Raw genomic sequence first — 18,586 nt, forward strand, 5'->3', positions numbered from 1 at the left:
TGATAACATATGAACTTCTAGGGTTCCTAGGACCAATGCGAACATATGTTATCATGGAATGGGTCAAAGGGGTCATATAATACCCTATGAAACCTTTCAACCCATTTGATAATAACATATGAACTTCTAGGGGTCTTAGGACCACTATGGACATATGTTATCATGGAATGGGCCACCAGTGATCATAGAATACCCTATGACACCTTTTGACCCATTTTATTAAAACATATGAACTCCTAGGGGTCCTACGATCACTAGGGACATATGTTATCATAGAATGGGTTGAAAAGGGTCATAAAATACCCCTTGAGCCCTTTTGGCCCATTCAATGACGACATATGAAATCCTAAGAATCGTAAGACCCATAGGAACATATGTTGTCATAGGGTATCCTATAGCGCCTTTTGACCCATTCGATGACAACATGTGAACACCCCTAGGGACATATGTCATTATAGAATGGTCAAAAAGGGTTGCAGGATATCCTATGACCCCTTTTGACCCAATTGATGACATCATATGAACTCTTAGGGGTTCTAAGACTGCTAGAGACATATATGTCATCATATAATAGGTCAAAGGGGGTCATACGAATACCATGTGGTCCCTTTTGACCCATTCAATGACAACATATGCAATTGTAGGCGTCCTAGAACAACTATAGACATGTCTAATCATAAAATGGGTTAAAAGTGGTCATAGGATAGCCTATGACCCCTTTCAACCTATTCCATGACAATAAATGAACTCTTAGGGGTCCTAGGACCACTAGCGACATGGGTTATCATCAAATGGGTCGCAAGGGGTCATAGGATATCCTATGACCTCTTTCAACCATTCAACGACAACATATGAAATCCTAAAGGTCCTAGGAGCCCTAGGGACATTTATTATCATAGAATGGGTTGAAAGGGATCATCAGATAACTTATGGCCCTTTTCATCCCATTTGATGATAACATATGAACTCTCAGGGGTCATAGGACCCCTAGGGAATATATTTTATTATAGAATGGGTCAAAAGGGGTTATATGATACCCTATGGTCCCTTTTGATCCATTCATTGATAACATATGAACTCCTAGGGGAATGGGTAAAAATGGGTCATAAGGTATCTTATGGCCCCTTTCAACCCATTTGATGACAACATATGAACTTCTAGAGGTCCTAGAGCCACTATGGACATATGTTATCATGGAATGGATCGAAAAGGGTCATAGGATATGCTATGAAACTTTTCAAACTATTTGATAATAACATATGAACTCCTCAGACTCTTCAGACCATTGGGGCAATCTATTATCATGGAATGGGTTGAAAGGGGTCATAGGATACCTATGACCCCTTTCAACCCATTCGATGACAATATATGAACTCTTAGGGGTTTGATGACCCTTAGGATCATATGTTACCATGGAATGGGGTGAAAAGAGGTCAACTGATTAAAATAAATAACACCTAGGGACATACTATATTATATTATATTAAATATATTATTATTTATAGTATATGTTATAATATAGTAATCATATGTTGTCATGGAATGGGTTGAAAGGGGTTATAGGGTACATCTTATGACCCCTTTTGACCCATTAGAACATATGTAATATGTCCCTAGGGAACCTGAGAACCCTAGGGATGCATCTTATCATATAATGTGTTGAAATATGTCATACGATACTCTATGACCCCTTTTCTACCTTTTAGAACAAATATAATATGTCCCTAGGGACCCTACGAACCTTAAAGATATATGTTATCATATAATGGGTGTAATACACCTCTTTGCTATCACTGTAAACTAAGTTGTTAAAGCTCTATATGACTCTTCGACATATGCGTTAGCCTTTATTTGATTTTTAAATGCAATACTTTGATATGTTGAGTAATTGATTATGTTAGGTTGTAACAATTTTCTACTTATAGTGATGATGCTTTAATTTCTCTTAGTTAATTAATGAAATTACCTTTATGATAATGGCATATGGTGTGTCTTAGAAAGATGTTTATTATGTCATCACGATGATATGATGTTCATGTTAGAAAATGATTTTATTTATATTTAGGATATACTATTATACTTACCTCATACTTGCATGTTTATAGTGTGTGTATCTATATTACATTTATATTTGGCGTGCCTGATATGGCTGAGGGAGGTAGTCGTAGTCACCTGCTAGTTGCGATCTACATGATGTACTACTCTTCGTCATTGCATGTTTATCTTAGATATATATGCACATGTACATGCTTGTCTTTTATACAGATTTGCAGGTATCAAGCATTGACTTTCCTAAATTGTCAGAATGAGTGTGCCCTATCACAATAACTCAATGGTAAGAATGGGGAGATAATTTTTATGTCCAATCTCATCCATAACCTAATTTCTTGTACTGAGAAGGAGGACATGTATCTCATTTTCCACTATTTTTAAATCCGTGACTTTATATTTGCATGTGTTGTTTGATTTTGAGTTTTGATCAGTTTTGGTAATGTTGTTTTTATGTGGATTTGACTATGTGATTTATTTGGTCAATGATTTAATTATAATATTCGAGTTTTTTCTTTTTGATCGATAAACAGCCAAGGCCTCGATTATTTTATTTATTCAAAATTAAAATACAATAGCTTTCTCTATTCAAGCAAGCATTGGTAGGAAAGAATGGAGAAGAAAACCTCCAGTCTAGCCTGAGGCAGTTACAATATTCAAGTTAATCATATAATATTGAGAATGATTAAATATTATTTGACTACAAAAAAATTAAAATATGAGAATATTAAATAAATTATGAATTATTTAATTATTAATTAAATACATGCTTTAGTTTATAAGATTTAATTTAAGAGGTTGGATAAAAAGAATTAAAAGATTAAAAGATTAAAGATTTAATATCATTACATTGTAATGATCTAATTAATAATAATTAAATTAGAATTGTATTTAAATAATGAGATTTACATATTATTATTAATTTAAATTATAAATTATGCTTTAAATAGTGCTTACACTAAGTATTTAAGTGGAGGAAAAAAAGAAAAGAATATTTTAATTAAAAAGTTTTTTAATTGTACATGAAAGGATTAAATAATTAGAGTAATTATTATTTAATAAAGTTAATGTTTTTTAGTAATTGGGGAATAGAGACCCGAGTTAGGGTTATGGTTCTTTATTAGAGGGTTTGTAGTTCATTTAAGACATCGTTTTTGGGGCAAAATTTTTGGAATGGAAGCCAAAGAGTTATTGAAAGTTTCAGAGGGTTTCGATTTGTATGCATTCACATATTGTTTAAGATCTTGGCTATTATTTTGAGGAATGGTGGTGTGAACCATTGTGCCAAAACCCTGAAAAGCTAGTCAAGGTCGTCCACCAGGATCATAACATCCCACCATGCTCTGCAGTCCAAACTCTGGGTTGGATGTGCACCCATATGATGGGGGCCCTCCTTTGGTTGTATGAGCCTCAGACAAACACTACAATGCCGACATTGCCACCCACTCCGAGACTCAAACTTGGGTGGAGGCTCTGATACCACATGGTATGAAGCATTATACCAAAACCCTGAGGTGCTAGTGAAGTCCGCCCACCTGGATCATAACATAGGGTTTGAAAACCCATCGTATAATTTTATTGGAATGTATGTCTACTTCATGTCTTCCTAGGTGCTTGCATAATGCTTAAAAAATAGTGTATTGATTTTTGGATTAAAAATTATGTTGTAGATTTTGAAAGGAAAACTTATTAATCAAGAAGACTTGAGTGAAGAAAACTATAGAAAATTTTAAAAAATTATTATGACTATATTCTTTAATAACCCTTCTTAATATAGAGAAGATTTGGTTGTAGAAAATTGGAAGAAAACAACAAATTGAACATATAAGGTTTCAACTTTAAATTCGCCATTAGAACTATGTGATTATCATGAATTTTCTAAATAAAGATAAATATTCTTCATAGATCTAAAATAAGTAGAGGAAAACATGTTGTAACTAAACTTATACATTCATGTGAAAATAAATATACTAAAGATAGAAAACTAAGTATATTATGGTTACATGATTTGAGAGATCAAAGGCATGCAAAAATACTAATTGTGTGTTTATTGTTATTTTAAAAAGAAAAAATTAATTTTCAGATTTGTTTAAAAAAAAGCTTTTTTAATGATTATTTATTAATTTCAGAAATTATAAAAAACTATTTAATTTTTTAAAAATATGATTTATTTATTTTGAAAAATAAATAAATAAATACTACTTATTTTCTTATAAGTGAGTCTTTAGTATTAATTATTTTTGAAACTCTTAGCAGATTATAACTTATTATATATTTATTAAATGCAAGTGGAGTTATAAGTTAATAAATATATATTTGTGATGTAGTTATGTTATAGTGGAGTTCAGTATATAATTTTTTTTAATCGATAAGAGGCCAAAGCCAAGATTCATTATTATTATGTGATATGATTAATTATTATTATTTATTAAGTTTGTAGAGAGTCAAACCCAAGACCTCTCATATAAGAGGCTCACAATTTACCATTGTGTTGTAGGCTCTTGCCTAAGGAGTTCATTATATAATTATCTAGTTATGTTAAATATTATGAGAGAAATTGTAAATAAATAAATTATAATTATAATTTCAAGTTTGAGCTATCTCCAGTTGCATTATGAAGTAAAGGGAAAGTAAATATTAATATTGGACTTAAATAGAAGCCTAAATTAATATTTTTAAAAATGAAATTGATTTTAATATTTAATTTAATAATATAAATTTTTGTTATTAATTGAATCATTCATGATTTAAGATTATTTAAATTAATAACATAATAATTTGACATAATATTTTATAGGTGCAAATAGATTTGACATTAAAATACTTATTGATTTAAATAAGTATATTAGCATATCAATTTATATTAACTTCTATATTCTTATTTTATTTTTAAACATATCTTTATGACCCAACTAAACAAGAGAAGATGATGGAATCAAATCATATGGCTGGAAACTATGTGTTTTCTTAAATATTCTATTTATAGTCTTGTGATGTTATTTTAGTAATGGTTTTCTTTGTGGATTATTTAGTTGCACAAGTTAGGATGTGCACTAGAGGCATTTTTGAGATTTCTTTTACGATTATTTGACTGGATTTCATGATGTATTTTATGATTTAAATTGATATTTTTTTTGATGAATATTTATGAGAACTTGGGTTTTGAGAACCAATGTCATTTTTGGGTTACCTAATAAGGAACCAAATTCAATTAGTATTACTTTTGTTGTATGGGACACAATTGTGGTTTGTGAGTTTTGGGAAGGTAGTCTAGGTACATGTCAATGGGAGTGGCTTGCAATGAGGTTGGGGCCCAAAGTGGCTATCAGGGTAACACATTTTAAGTTGTGTAACACATGATAACATAGTAATTAAAATACTTTCCTCCCCCATGCCTTAAGATAAATTAAAAAGATAAGTTAGATATTTTGCCTCATCCATGCCTTGAGTGCTTGTATAGGCTAAGGATGGCATTGGGATGATACCTTGAGAGGTATGACTAGTTTTCTCATCTTCATGAGAGGGTATTTTGGTTCCACAGAGAGTTACAAGGAGGTCAGGGTCTTGAGAGACTACCAAGGTAATCTTAGAATTGACTCATGTGATGACACTCCATAGTATGTAGCCTTAATATACTTTATGTTTTTTTTTTATTAGTCTCTAGTGGTGTACTTGTTGGATGTTACTTTTGATGGTGTATTAATCGTGAGTTGTTATTTATTGATTGGATGTTAGTTATTGATTTTTAATTGCCTTTTATTGATGAGTGTCAGTTATTCATTGGTGGTGTTTTTATTGTTGGAGTTATTAGTTGGTGGTTTATTTTTATTGATGACAATTGTTATCTATTGGTTAATGTGATTGTGACACTTGATATTTATTTGGAGATGGTTGTATTCATTTGTTTTTGATGCTTGATTTATACTTAGTGTTTGAATTTGACTTGTTCTATGGTGTAGGATTGGGTTGAGCATCTTGTTTAACTTTGGTTATCTTTCTTTATTAATAGTTTGTGTATCCTTGAAGTAGATTTTCCTATCAAGATTCCTTGTTTGAGATTTTTTTATGATTTGATTATCCATTTGTGGATCATTTATTATATTCTTTGCATGGTGGAAGTGTGAGCCTAACTATATGACCACATGGTTGGGAGGTAGTGACTTCTTACCAATTTGTCTCCCTCTGATTGACAGATGTTGGATGCTCATTGATACGAGTGTACCATTATCACTCTTATTTTTATATTAGAGGCTTCTATTCATTTGATGTATATCTGTATCATGTATTTTGAGATTCTATAGGATATTGTATTTTATATTGATGTACCTGTGTTTATTATAGCATACTTTGTGACATGACCAGTGGATGATATTATCTGAATGTACTTTAATATATCAGTTGCTTTTATGTATATGTATATGAGATTATTTATTTGTTTATTCATTTTATGATTATAGACATTGTGATATAGACTTAAGCTATTAATAAAACTTCTTAAATGTGACTCAATGCAAAGGAGCTCTTGAGTAATGAAATCTGTATTGTAATTGCATATGCATGATTATTGTGTTTGTGTATATTGCTTTCACATTGTTACTTTAATGTTATTTTTAAACTTAAAAAAATAGTTTGGTAAACTTTATAACAAATTAGATTTATTTCTTTGGGGTTTCCAAGTAGGGCATTACAATGGGTCAAAAGGTTCAACCCATTTCATGGTAACATATGATCTCCTAGGACTCCTATGACCCCTAGGGACATAGGTTATCATATAATGAGTCAAAAAGGGTCATAGGATACCATATGAACCCTTTCAACCCATTCGATGACAACATATGAACTCCTAGGGGGACATATGTGTTATCATAGAATAGGTCAAAATGAGTCATATAATACCCTATGGTCACTTTTGCCCCATTTGATGACAACGTATGAGATCTTAGGGATATATGTTACCATAGAATGGGTCAAAAGGGGTCATATAGTATCTTATGGCCCCTTTTGACCCATTTGATGACAACATATGAAATTTTAGGGGTCCTAGGACCACTATGGACATATGTTATCATGGAATGGGTCAAAAAGGGTCATAGAATACCCTATAACCCCTTTTGGCCCATTTTATGACAACATATGAGCTTATAAGAGTCTTGGGATCATTGTGGACATACGTTATCATGGAATGGGTCACAAGGGGTCATAGGATACACTATGACCACTTTCAACCCATTCGATTACAACATATGAACTCCTACGGGTCTTAGGATACCTTCGGATATATATATGTTTATTAAATATCCTATGGTCCATTTTAACCCATTCAATGACAACATATGAATTCCTAGGGGTCATAGGTGCATAAGAACATATGTTATCATAGAATGGGTCAAAAGGGGTCATAGTGTATCCTATGGCCCCTTTTGATCCATTTGATGACAACATATGAACTTCTAGGGGTCCTGGGACCACTATGGACATATGTTATCACAAAAATGGGTTGCAAGGGCTCATAAGATACCCTATGTCCCCTTTTGACCCATTTGATTGTAACATATGAATTCCCAGTGGTCCTAGAACCACTAGGGACATATGTTATCATAGAATGGGTTGAAAGGGGTCACATGATACCCTATGACCCCTTTTTACCCATTTGATGATGCCATATGAACTCCTAAGGGTTATAGGACCCATAGGGTCATATTTTTTCATAGAAGGGTCAAAGGCCCCTATTTATCTATTTGATGATAATATATGATCTCCTATAGGAACATATGTTATCATAGAATGGGTTGAAAAGGGTCATAAGATACCTTGGCCCCTTTTGACCCATTTGATGACATGATATGAATTCCCCTAGGGACATATATGTTATCATATAATGGGTCAAAAGGGGTTATACAATACCCTATGGTTCCTTTTGACTCATTCGATGACAACATATGAACTTTTTGGGGTTATAGGATCACTATAGACATATATTATCATGGAATGGGTTGGAATGTGCCATAGGATACCCTATGACCCCTTTCAACCCATTCCATGACAACATATGAAATCTTAGGGGTCCTAGGACCACTAGGGCCATATGTTATCATGGAATGGGTTGCAAGGGTCCATAGGATACCCTATGACTCGTTTCAATCCATTCGAAGACAACATATGAACTCATAGGACCCCTAGGCACATAAGGTATTGTATGACCCCTTTTGACCCATTCTATAATAACATATATGTCTCTAGGGGTCGTAGGACCCTTAGGAGTTCATATGTTGTCATCAAATGAATTGAAAGGGGTCATAACATACCCTATGACCCCTTTTGACCCATTTGATGCCAGGATATGAACTTTTTGGTGTAAATACATATTTACTATTTACACTTAAGTTTAATTAGGTTAATGCATTATTTTATTATTATGCATTATTTTATTATTTATTTGGTGATACATTTAAAAGTTTGCATACTCTTATAAGTTGTCATGTTGGCAACATAGAAGTAAGCAACTGTAATTCAACACATGGTGTGTACAACACTGGAGTTTGCATAATTAACTAAGTTGTCATGTAGACAACATAGTTATTCACACTCCTAATTTAGCACATGGTGTCTACAACATTATTTTGTGTACTACACCTTTGTAGGCTTATCCTCTCATTATTACACTTACTCCTATGCTTAATGGAGGATAACCCACACCTAGTGGACATGTGCCTCATTGTATGACTTATCATATTGTTGATTCCTATGCATTCCAGAGGCCTTTATATATGGGCACTCCTAGTGTACTTTCACATTGAACTGAATAAACATTGATATTTTGATCATACTCTTTTTGGTCTACTGTTATGCTTGTGCTTGAGTTCTTTGATCTTGGGTGAATTTTTCCCTAAGGAAAATTCTTACATGGTATCAGAGCTCGGAGAATTTCTCTTTCCATACCCATTTGAGACCATTGTTGATTTACCACCTCAGCTCAAATTCAGAGTATCGCAATCATTGGGAGCATCTAAAGGCAGAACAAACTTCACCATTGCATCTGAAACATCGATTCGGTGAAAATCGGCTATAAATTCACCTACCCAAAGTCAATTTTGACGAATTTTCTTTTTGCAAAGTAGCACCCAAAGGCTTGATTTGCAAGTTTGATATGACCATTTTTTAGATCTACATAATTTTTTTCAGATTTGATAATTTATTTTTTCTCTGCTTTTGTGAATTTTGCATTTTTCAAATTTTTTACCCTTCAAGTAGCAGAGAAATTTTTTTTGTATAGGCATCAAGCAGTCAAACCCTGACCCTGCACCCTATGTAGAATATTTTATTTTGTACGACAAGAATATTCCTTTTAAGCAGCCACTTAATATAATTTTCTAGTATTAGTATACAAATTTGACAAAAGCACAAGCCAAAGTCCAACCTTATCACTACTGGTTGCCGAATCACAAAGTCCTGCTTCACATACATCATGGCCTCTTAGCCACTTTGACTGCGGAGGCCTCTTCATTTTAAATGATAGCAACATCCTTTTTTTAAAAATGTATGTGGGACTAATTTGAGTTAGTCCTCTACTAGCAGCATAATTTTTTTGGCCTCGGCAAACTCATGGTCGAGCGTGAAACATCTTTCGGCATACCTGTGGTTTATTTTTTGGTGCCAACAACATTTGTGCATTCTCTGGCAGAACAACGTTTACATGACAATGTATTTTTGTCCCACATAGCTTTGTACTAGCTTCTTGTAGTGCCAACCTAACCTCCTACCACATCACTCAAGACAATCACATGCATAGTGCACAGAGCCCTACGAATATGTCAGCTTCAAAGATTTCCAACTCCACGACCTGCCTAGTTAGCTAGCTAAACCACCACATGGCATCCACATAAGTAGACATGCAAGCGGACAAATTATAAGGTGTTGTACAACTAGCTAAGTGGTCCAGCTTAGTGCACATGTCAGCCCTCCACTTTTTCCACATTAGTTTCTTCTGTACATTTTGTATAGTATAGACATGCGAAGTCAGCCAGCTATACGTTGGCATCATCTGCATCATCATTTCATGGTATTAAATTTGAAGACTATCTAACCATCATTTCCTATTATTTTTGAACTATTGTGATGTTCATTTGACCATCAAATATAAGCTCTCAATTTTTTGCCCAGATCCCTCTCCACATGCAATTTTGATTTGATAGTCTAAGTTTGGGAGGTTATAACTCAATCATTTAGACTCAAAATTAGGTGCAATTTTGTTGATTTTGGATAGAATTTTTTGAACCTTTTAGTGGTGTAGTTCTTTTCTAGTTTTGGTGCACAAATTTGTCAAAAATTTCATTTCTTGGCAACTGTACCTATTCAATCTTGCATTTTGCAACTTGAAACGCTCCATATAGGCTCGTTTGGACACATTTTCAAGTTCTATTTTTTTTGAAAGTGCATTATTTTTTGTCTACTTTCCAAATCTACATTCATATTATAGGGTTGTGTGGGAAAAATATCACTTTCAGACTTAGGGGCCTTTTCTGCATTGTATTATTTTGATTACTCTTCAAAATTGTTGTATATCTGAGATACAGTGTTTAATAATAGATTTGAGCCTCAAAGGGTAGTTGTAAATAGAAAAATCTGAAGTCCACTTCGTACATTTTGACAAGTTTCCTATTGTACATGCACTACATATAAAGTGCCAAAAGCATCTTTTTTGTTGGGGGGGGGGGGGGGGTCTTTTTGATTGAGTGAAAAGTGGGGGGTGTGTATTGTGTTTCTTGTGTCTCTCTTTTGTGCTCTTTTTATTTTTTGCATCATGGGTTCTCCTAATGTTCCACTTCTAACTTCACACAATTATTCTACATGGAAAGATATTGCATGGAGTAGATCAATGGAAAAAGGTCTAAGTCTTTATGTTGATGGTACAATTCCCAAACCCACTAATGCTACAACACTTGCTGATTGGAAAACTAAAGACCAACATGCTTTAGGAATTATCAGGAGCTGTGTACATAGAGATCTCTTCTTCCACATTTTCAGTTTCAAGGAAACCAAACCTACTTGGGAAAAACTTTAATCATTTTATGGTAAGGTGGACGAGGAAAAGGGATACCAGATTGAGGATGACCTACTTCTCTTCGATCCAAATAATTTTGAGACAATTCAAGATTATATCAACAAAGAAAATGAGTTTAGAGCACTACTTAAAGATTTTTATAATCCCATGAAGGATGATAGGTTGATTCATCACATGCTTAAGAGGCTACCTTTAGAATATGCTTCCTTTGTTTCGAGTTATAACACTCACAAATTGACCATGGGAAGTGCTTTCCAAAAGACTACATTTAATGCATTTGTAGAAATGTTATTTTTTGAACAATCCCACTTGATAGATATGGGACTTATTACATCATCAAAGACCAAAGCATTGGTGGCCAGTGATGAGAACCACTCAACTCAAGGAGGAAAATTTTCTAACAACAGCAAGAAAAAGTAGTGGAAGAAAAAATAACAATCTAAGACACAACAATCCTCCTCAAAACAAGGCAATTCTTCTTCCAACAAGAAGGGAAATAATGAAAAGAAGGACTCCAAACTTTTTTGTGCATATTTAAAAAAGCCAAATCATGATGAGCATCATTGCAAGACTAAGAGAATTGATGAGTTGGAAAACCTACTCAAAAAAAAAAAAATTCAAGTGTTAAATGCTTCCAAGGATCCAACTCCAACCACTTCAAAGGGAAAAGGGAAAGCACTTATGGCTGGATCAAGTTCTTCATTAGAATTGATTCTTGACTTAGGTGCCTCATATCACATGGGTTCATCAAGAGGAGACTTTTCTTCATTGAAGCAGTCATAGGTACCACACATCTTTTTGGGAGATGATAGAAAAATGGAAGTTGACGGGAAAGGCATTGTGGAAATGGAAAATGGGGAATTCAAAGACTTTATCTATGTTCCAAACCTTAGCTCTAATCTCCTCTCAATTTACCAAATCACTCAGCTTGGAGATGGAAATAAAGTTGAGTTCATTTTTGATTCAATGATGGTGCGTAGTCTTAAAGATGATTCATTAGTTGTAGTGGGGAAAGTCAATCATGACAAGAGGCTTTATTCCTTCTCCCATTTTTTGCCTAAGTCTCTTTCACATGCCTTGTTGACTCAATCACATTTCACAAATCAAATTATGGCATGAGTGATATGGTCATCTTGCCTTCCGCTGTCTTCAACAACTTTTCTCAAAAAACATGGTCAAAGGTCTACCTCCAATCAACTTTTCTAAGGGTGAATGTTCAACATGTTTAGTGGATATGCATCTAAAGGAGAAGTCCAATAAAGGGAAGTCTTCAAGAGCTCCAGTTGTTTTTTAGTTGGTTCACATGGTACTAGCAGGTCCATTTGTAATGACATCAGTCAACTAGGGTTGCTACATACTCACTTTCATTGGTGACTTCTCAAGCTACACAAGGGTCTACTTTCTTCATCATAAGAATGAAGTGGTTGATAAGTTTCTAGCCTTCAAGAGTCATGTTGAACAACAAACAAGGAAAGCCGTCAAGGTTCTCTGGATGGACAATGAAAGTAGATATGTGAACATAAGACTTAATGACTTTTGCAAACTTGAGGGTATTGATCTTCATAATCCACCAACATTTAGTCTACTTAAGACAAATGTGTTAGATTATGGTGACTGATCAAGAAAGTATTGTACATACTTCGTAACTAGAAATTTTTTTGGGCAGTGGCCAACATTGTAGCTGACATATGGCCAACATATGGCTGGCATGTTGTAACCCTAAAATGGCATAAAATACTTGTATAAAAGGGTTTAGGGTTAGGTATTTTCATTATGTTATGATGTGAAATTTCTTGTTGTGGTGGTATTGAGCTATAAGGGATTACAGATTGTAATAATATTGGACTTGCAGTTTGGTGGATGTAGCCCAAGGATTGGGTGAACCACGTTAAATCTTGGTGCCTTGTGTTCATTTCTCTATGATCTATTTTTTTTTTATTGGTTATATTTGCATGTAGTTTTTATTTTTGTTTGTGGTTTATCCTAACAAAATGTTGCAGCACTAAGGATACAAACTCTTAAGTCAATGGGAAGTTGCATGATACAAGTGAAGTCTCTTGATGCTACACTTGAGTTCAAAGCTATTAGTACTTCCACTCACATACTTAATAGGTCTCCTCATAGTTCCTTAGATGGTAAGAATCCTTTTGAGGCATGGTGCGGTAGAAAAGTAGCTGTGAAACACTTTAGAGTCTTTAGTTGTCCAGCATGGGAAATCATATCTTCTAGGGGATGCAAGGAACCACCACCTAGGCCTTGTACTTTCATTGGATATGAAGATGGTGTTAAGACATACAAACTTATGGGTCCTAAGACTCATGAGATCTTTGTGAAGAAGGATGTACACTTTGAGGAAAGTTCGCCCATCTTGTCCTCCAATCCTCTTAGCACTTCATACACTATGGAAACTGGCAGTGACACTAGTCATAGTGATTCAACAAACTCAAATTTGTAGGATCCTATTGATACACGTAGAGAGAGGTCACATCATCAACACATTCCACATGCATTCATTGCCACAATGATAGGTCCAACACAATAGGGTACACCTTGTCTTCCAACTCTGGCAACAGGGGATGACTACATAGCAGATATTTTAGGTTTGTTTGTGGAGTCATATATAGTAGACTTGGGAGACATCATCAATGATGTACATCTTCTATTTAATGAAGAATATCCTTCTTCAGTTGTTGTGAGGGCTCACTCTGACCCTCATGTCCATTCTCTACATGATCGATCTTCCTAAGTTGATATGATTGTGGATCCTTATGTACAACAATTGCACGAGGTCTCTTTATCATTTGAGGAGACAATTAGGTCTCTTTATGATTGTGGATCCTCTTATCATCGCACTTACTCATGTGCTTAATGGAGGATAACCCACACCTAGTGGACATGTGCATGGTTGTGTGACTTATCATGTTGCTCATTCGTATGCATTCCAGAGGCCTTTATATATAGGCACTCCTAGTGTACTTTTAAATTGAATCAAATACATATCAATATTTTGATCATTCTCTTTTGGTCTACTATTGTGCTTGTGCTTGAGTTCTTTGATCTTGGGTGAATTTTTCCCTAAGGAAAATTCTTATAGAACTCATAGGGGACTTAGGACCCTTAGGGCCATATGTTATGATTAGATGGGTTGAAAAGGGTCATAGGATTTTCAACTGATTAGAATAAATATAATGTCCCTAGGGGTCCTATGACACCTAGGGACATATGTTACCATAGAATAGGTTAAAAGGGGTCTAGGGTATCCTATGACCCCTTTAGACCCATTTGATGACAACATATGATCCCCTAGGGGTCCTTAGACCACTAGGGGCATATTGTTATCATGGAATGAGTTGAAAGAGGTCATAGGGTATCCTATGATCCTTTTCAATCCATTCCATGATAACATATGATAATAAAATATGATGTAACATAATATTTAATATAATGTAATGCAATATAATATAATATAATATAACACAATAGAACAATAGAGCAATATAATTGGTTATAAGAAGGTGACTAGAACTCAAGGTTCTTTCATCTGACCACCCTAAAACATCGGGCAAACAATAGGATCTCTTCCATTAAGAAAGGCCAGATTCTTTTAACCAAGGATGATGAGATTAGAGATGAATCTATTTAGTTCTTCTCCTCCCTCCTTTCCAAGGATCCGTCTCTCTGGAATCTCGACCAAGTTGACATTTTGTCTGCCATTTCATCCTTGTTGCAAGTGCACCACAATTCGATGCTGAAAGCTATCCCCTCCCCAGAGGAAATCTTCTTGGCTCTCAATTCTCTCTTGAGAGACAAAGCCCTAGGCCCGGATGGTTTCTTGACTTTCTTTTTCCATGTCTTTTGGGAAGTGGTAAAAAAGGATGTTATTAAGGCAATGCAAGAATTCTTTGGCGCTAAAAATATTCTAAAAGAACTAAATGCCACCTTCCTAGTTCTCATCCCTAAGAGTCCAGGAGTTGACTCGATAGATAAGTTTAGGCCCATTAGACTTTGCAACTCTTTGTACAAAATAATTTCTAAGGTTCTTACCTCAAGACTTCTCAGCATCCTTCCTTTGATTATTTCCCCTCAATAGATTGGCTTTGTTCTTGGGAGATAAATTCTTGACTCCATTATCAAAGTCCATGAGGTCATACACTCTCTTGAGGCTAGTAAGAAGGAAGGTTTCTTGCTCAAACTAGATATTTCTAAAGCCTATGATAGGATGGATTCAAATTTTCTTATGGTGGTCCTATAGGCTTTTGGTTTTGACACCCAGGTTTGCAAGCTCATCTCTCAACTTGTTACTTCTCCTTCTTTATCTATTTTGGTTAATGGTTCCCCTTCTCTTTTCTTCTTTCCTTCAAGAGGACTAAGACGGGGTGACCCCATTTCCCCTATTCTTTTCATCATTATGGCTGAATGCTTGGGAAGACTCATCCAAAGGAAATTTCAGGACAAGAGTTTGCTTGGTCTAAAGCCCTCTTAGGGTCCCTCTACCTTCACTCACTAACAATTTGTGGATGATACCATTTTTGGGGGTGAAGCCACTATCAATGAGGCCAGAGTTTTCAAGGGCCTCTTGAACACCTACACTAGGGGCTCAAGCCAAGCAATCAATTGGGATAAGAGCTTGATCTTCTTCATCAACACCCCCTTGGAGAGACAAAGGAAGATTGTCTGCATCTTGGGAAGTAGTATTGGGTCTCTTCTTGCCAACTATCTTAGCGTACCCTTGGGCACTAGACCCCCAGATTCTTTCTGGAACAACATCCTAGATAGATTGAACAAGAAACTCACAGGTTGGAAAGGTGCCACCCTAAGCTAGGTTGGCAAGTGCACTTTGGTTAAATCCATCTTTCAAAACCTCCCAACTTATGCCTTAAGCCTTTTTGGCATCCTAGTCAAGCATGTTGGCAGGATGGAGAAGATTCAAAGGGACTTTCTTTGATCAGGGTCCGATGACCATAAAAGATACCACCTCATCGCCTGGGATCTTGTTTGTCTCTCCAAATGCTCTGGTGGTCTTGGCATAAAAAAAATTAGACATCTCAACAACACTTTCCTAGCTAAGCAGATATGGCACATTTTTCAAAGTTTAGGTGTCTGGAGGGATATCTTGACTGAGAAATACTTGAGAAGGCAGCCCTTCATTTCCTTGTTTGATGGGTCTGAGATTCCCCAAGGGTCCTACATTTGGAATGGGATTTTGAAGGCAAAGCCTCTGCCAAATCTAAGGCCATGTGGAAAGTTGGCAATGGGGAAAATATCCTTTTTTGGCATGACAACTGGACATGTCAAGGACCTCTAATCAATCACCCTTTCTTTGGTAGATGGGTTGAACAAAGCATAGAAAGATATGCTCTATATGTTAGAGATTACAGATCTAGAAATGATTGGCATGACCTGTCCGAGCTATCCTTGGATCTTAACACTCTAATGATTTATTTGAAAGCCACCTTCCTCAACAATCATAGGGATACCCTCATTTTGGGGGGATTCTTTGAGTGGGCAGTTCTCTGTTGCCTCAAGATATTTCTCCATATGGGGATAGGATGGAGAAGCCAATTTGGGCTAAAGCCTAGATTTCTAGTCTCACTCCTAAAATCAACATTTTCTTCTGGCTTCTCTTGCAAGAGAAAATCCTTAACCTAGACAATTTAGCCAAGAGAGGCCAAATTATCCCTAATAGATGCAACCTCTACAAACATGATCTGGAAATGGTTAATCATTTGTTCATTCACGGCCCTTTCTCTTCCAAGGTGTGGAACCTCCTAACCAAGGCCCTTGATTTTAGTTGGTGCCCCCAGGTTAGTTTCCAGGACTTCTTTAGCCAATGGAGAAGCCACCACTCTAGCATGAATTCACATTCATTTAGCTTATGGATTCTCCCACTCTTCTACTGGGGAATTTGGAAAGAGTGCAACAATAGAATATTCAGAGAAAGGAAATCTCCAGAATTCATAATTGTTGAGAAAATTGAAGGTCTCACCTTGGAGAACTATGCTATAACCAAGGGTGGAAACATCAAGGAAGGAGGGAACTATAAAGTTAGAAAGGAAGATAGGGAAAAGAGGAGACAGGAAGCCAAATGGTCCTTTCCCCTTGAGGACTGGCACAAAGCCAACTTTGATGGGGCAACAAAAGGGAATCTTGATCCTGCTGGAAGTGGAGGCATTATTAGAAACCATTTGGGTAGAGGAATTGCTGCTATATCCTTCCCTCTTGGTCATCAGACTAACCACTTTGTTGAAGTCAGTGTGGCCAACCATATTGTTAAACTAGCTTTGGTGTTTGGAATCGAGCATCTCTGGCTTGAGGGCGATTCCTTAAACATCATCAACTATATCAAAGGTCTCACCATGCCATCCTGGACTATTGCCAACATCATTGAGGATATCAAATCTAACCTGGGCAATTTTAGAAAGACTTATGTCAGCCATATTTTTAGGGAGGCCAACCCAGTTGCTAATTGGTTTGCCAACGATGTAGTCACAAGAAATTTGGTGATGATTTGGAGGAATGGTGACAAATTTCTAGTTCCAATGACTGAATTACTCCAGCTGGATTGAATCCAAGGCACAAATATTATCCCTTTTTAATTATGATAGGATTTTCCAAATTACACGTCAGCAAAAGAGTAACAAGAAGTAATGCAGAGCCCTTTTCAATATATAATTACGCTTACGGAAGACACGCTTTGAAGGCTGGCTCAAAAAAACCACTAAAAATCATTAAAATGTTTTCATTTTCTGCGTCCCAAAAAATTATGTGCTCTATAATACTGCTAGTGGTTTTGAGTTTGCTAAGCCAAAGACTACCATGGTGGGTGAAAGGATTAGAAGAGAGCCTTTGGGGGAGTCGGAGAGCTGGAAGGAGAAGAAGACAGTTTGGCATAAGCTTAGAAAAGGTGGAGTAACCAGGTTCATAGAGAAGGTGTATGGTTTTGATGCTGAGGCTATGAAGGTCATGGTGGAATCTTGGAGCAATGAGAGAGTCAAAATTGATTATGTAACCCATCAAATCACTGAGGGCTTAATCGTGAAGGTGACAGAAATCCCACTGGAAGGCATAAAATTTTATAGGGACAAAAAGATGTCGTCCAATGCTATAAATGATTTTTTCAAGGGTGACAAGGAGAGAGACAAGCTCATCAAGATCGAAACCTACTATGATATTGAGTCCATCTAGAAATTATGGAGGTATGTTCTCAGAATCCTCATTGATTACATTACTCTTGATCCCAAGTTTGACAGATTAAGAACACACCATTTTGTTTTGCTGAACCACTTTAGGCATGGTGTTAAAATTTCTTATCCCTTCTATCTTTACACCTCCATGTCTAAGGGTATTGAGGGTTTCAAGAAAAAAATTGTTACTAATCTCGCCATCTAGGAAGGCCTTCTTCTCTTGGTTTACGAGTTTTTGAAAACCCAAACCAAAGGAAAATCCCTTGGTGACTCAGATTGTGAATCAGAGGAT

At 35.7% G+C, this 18,586-nt stretch overlaps 1 pseudogene; it reads left to right on the forward strand.

Annotated features, from left to right (window-relative positions):
* The window catches only part of LOC149540024 (26S proteasome regulatory subunit S10B homolog B-like), a 114,154-nt pseudogene extending 96,478 nt beyond the window's left edge, over positions 1-17,676 (forward strand).
* The last annotated feature ends 910 nt before the right edge of the window (positions 17,677-18,586 follow it).

Source organism: Cupressus sempervirens, chromosome 9 (assembly GCF_028749045.1).
Source record: "Cupressus sempervirens isolate cs-2001-9-10 chromosome 9, ASM2874904v1, whole genome shotgun sequence".
Classification (NCBI taxonomy): domain Eukaryota; kingdom Viridiplantae; phylum Streptophyta; class Pinopsida; order Cupressales; family Cupressaceae; genus Cupressus; species Cupressus sempervirens.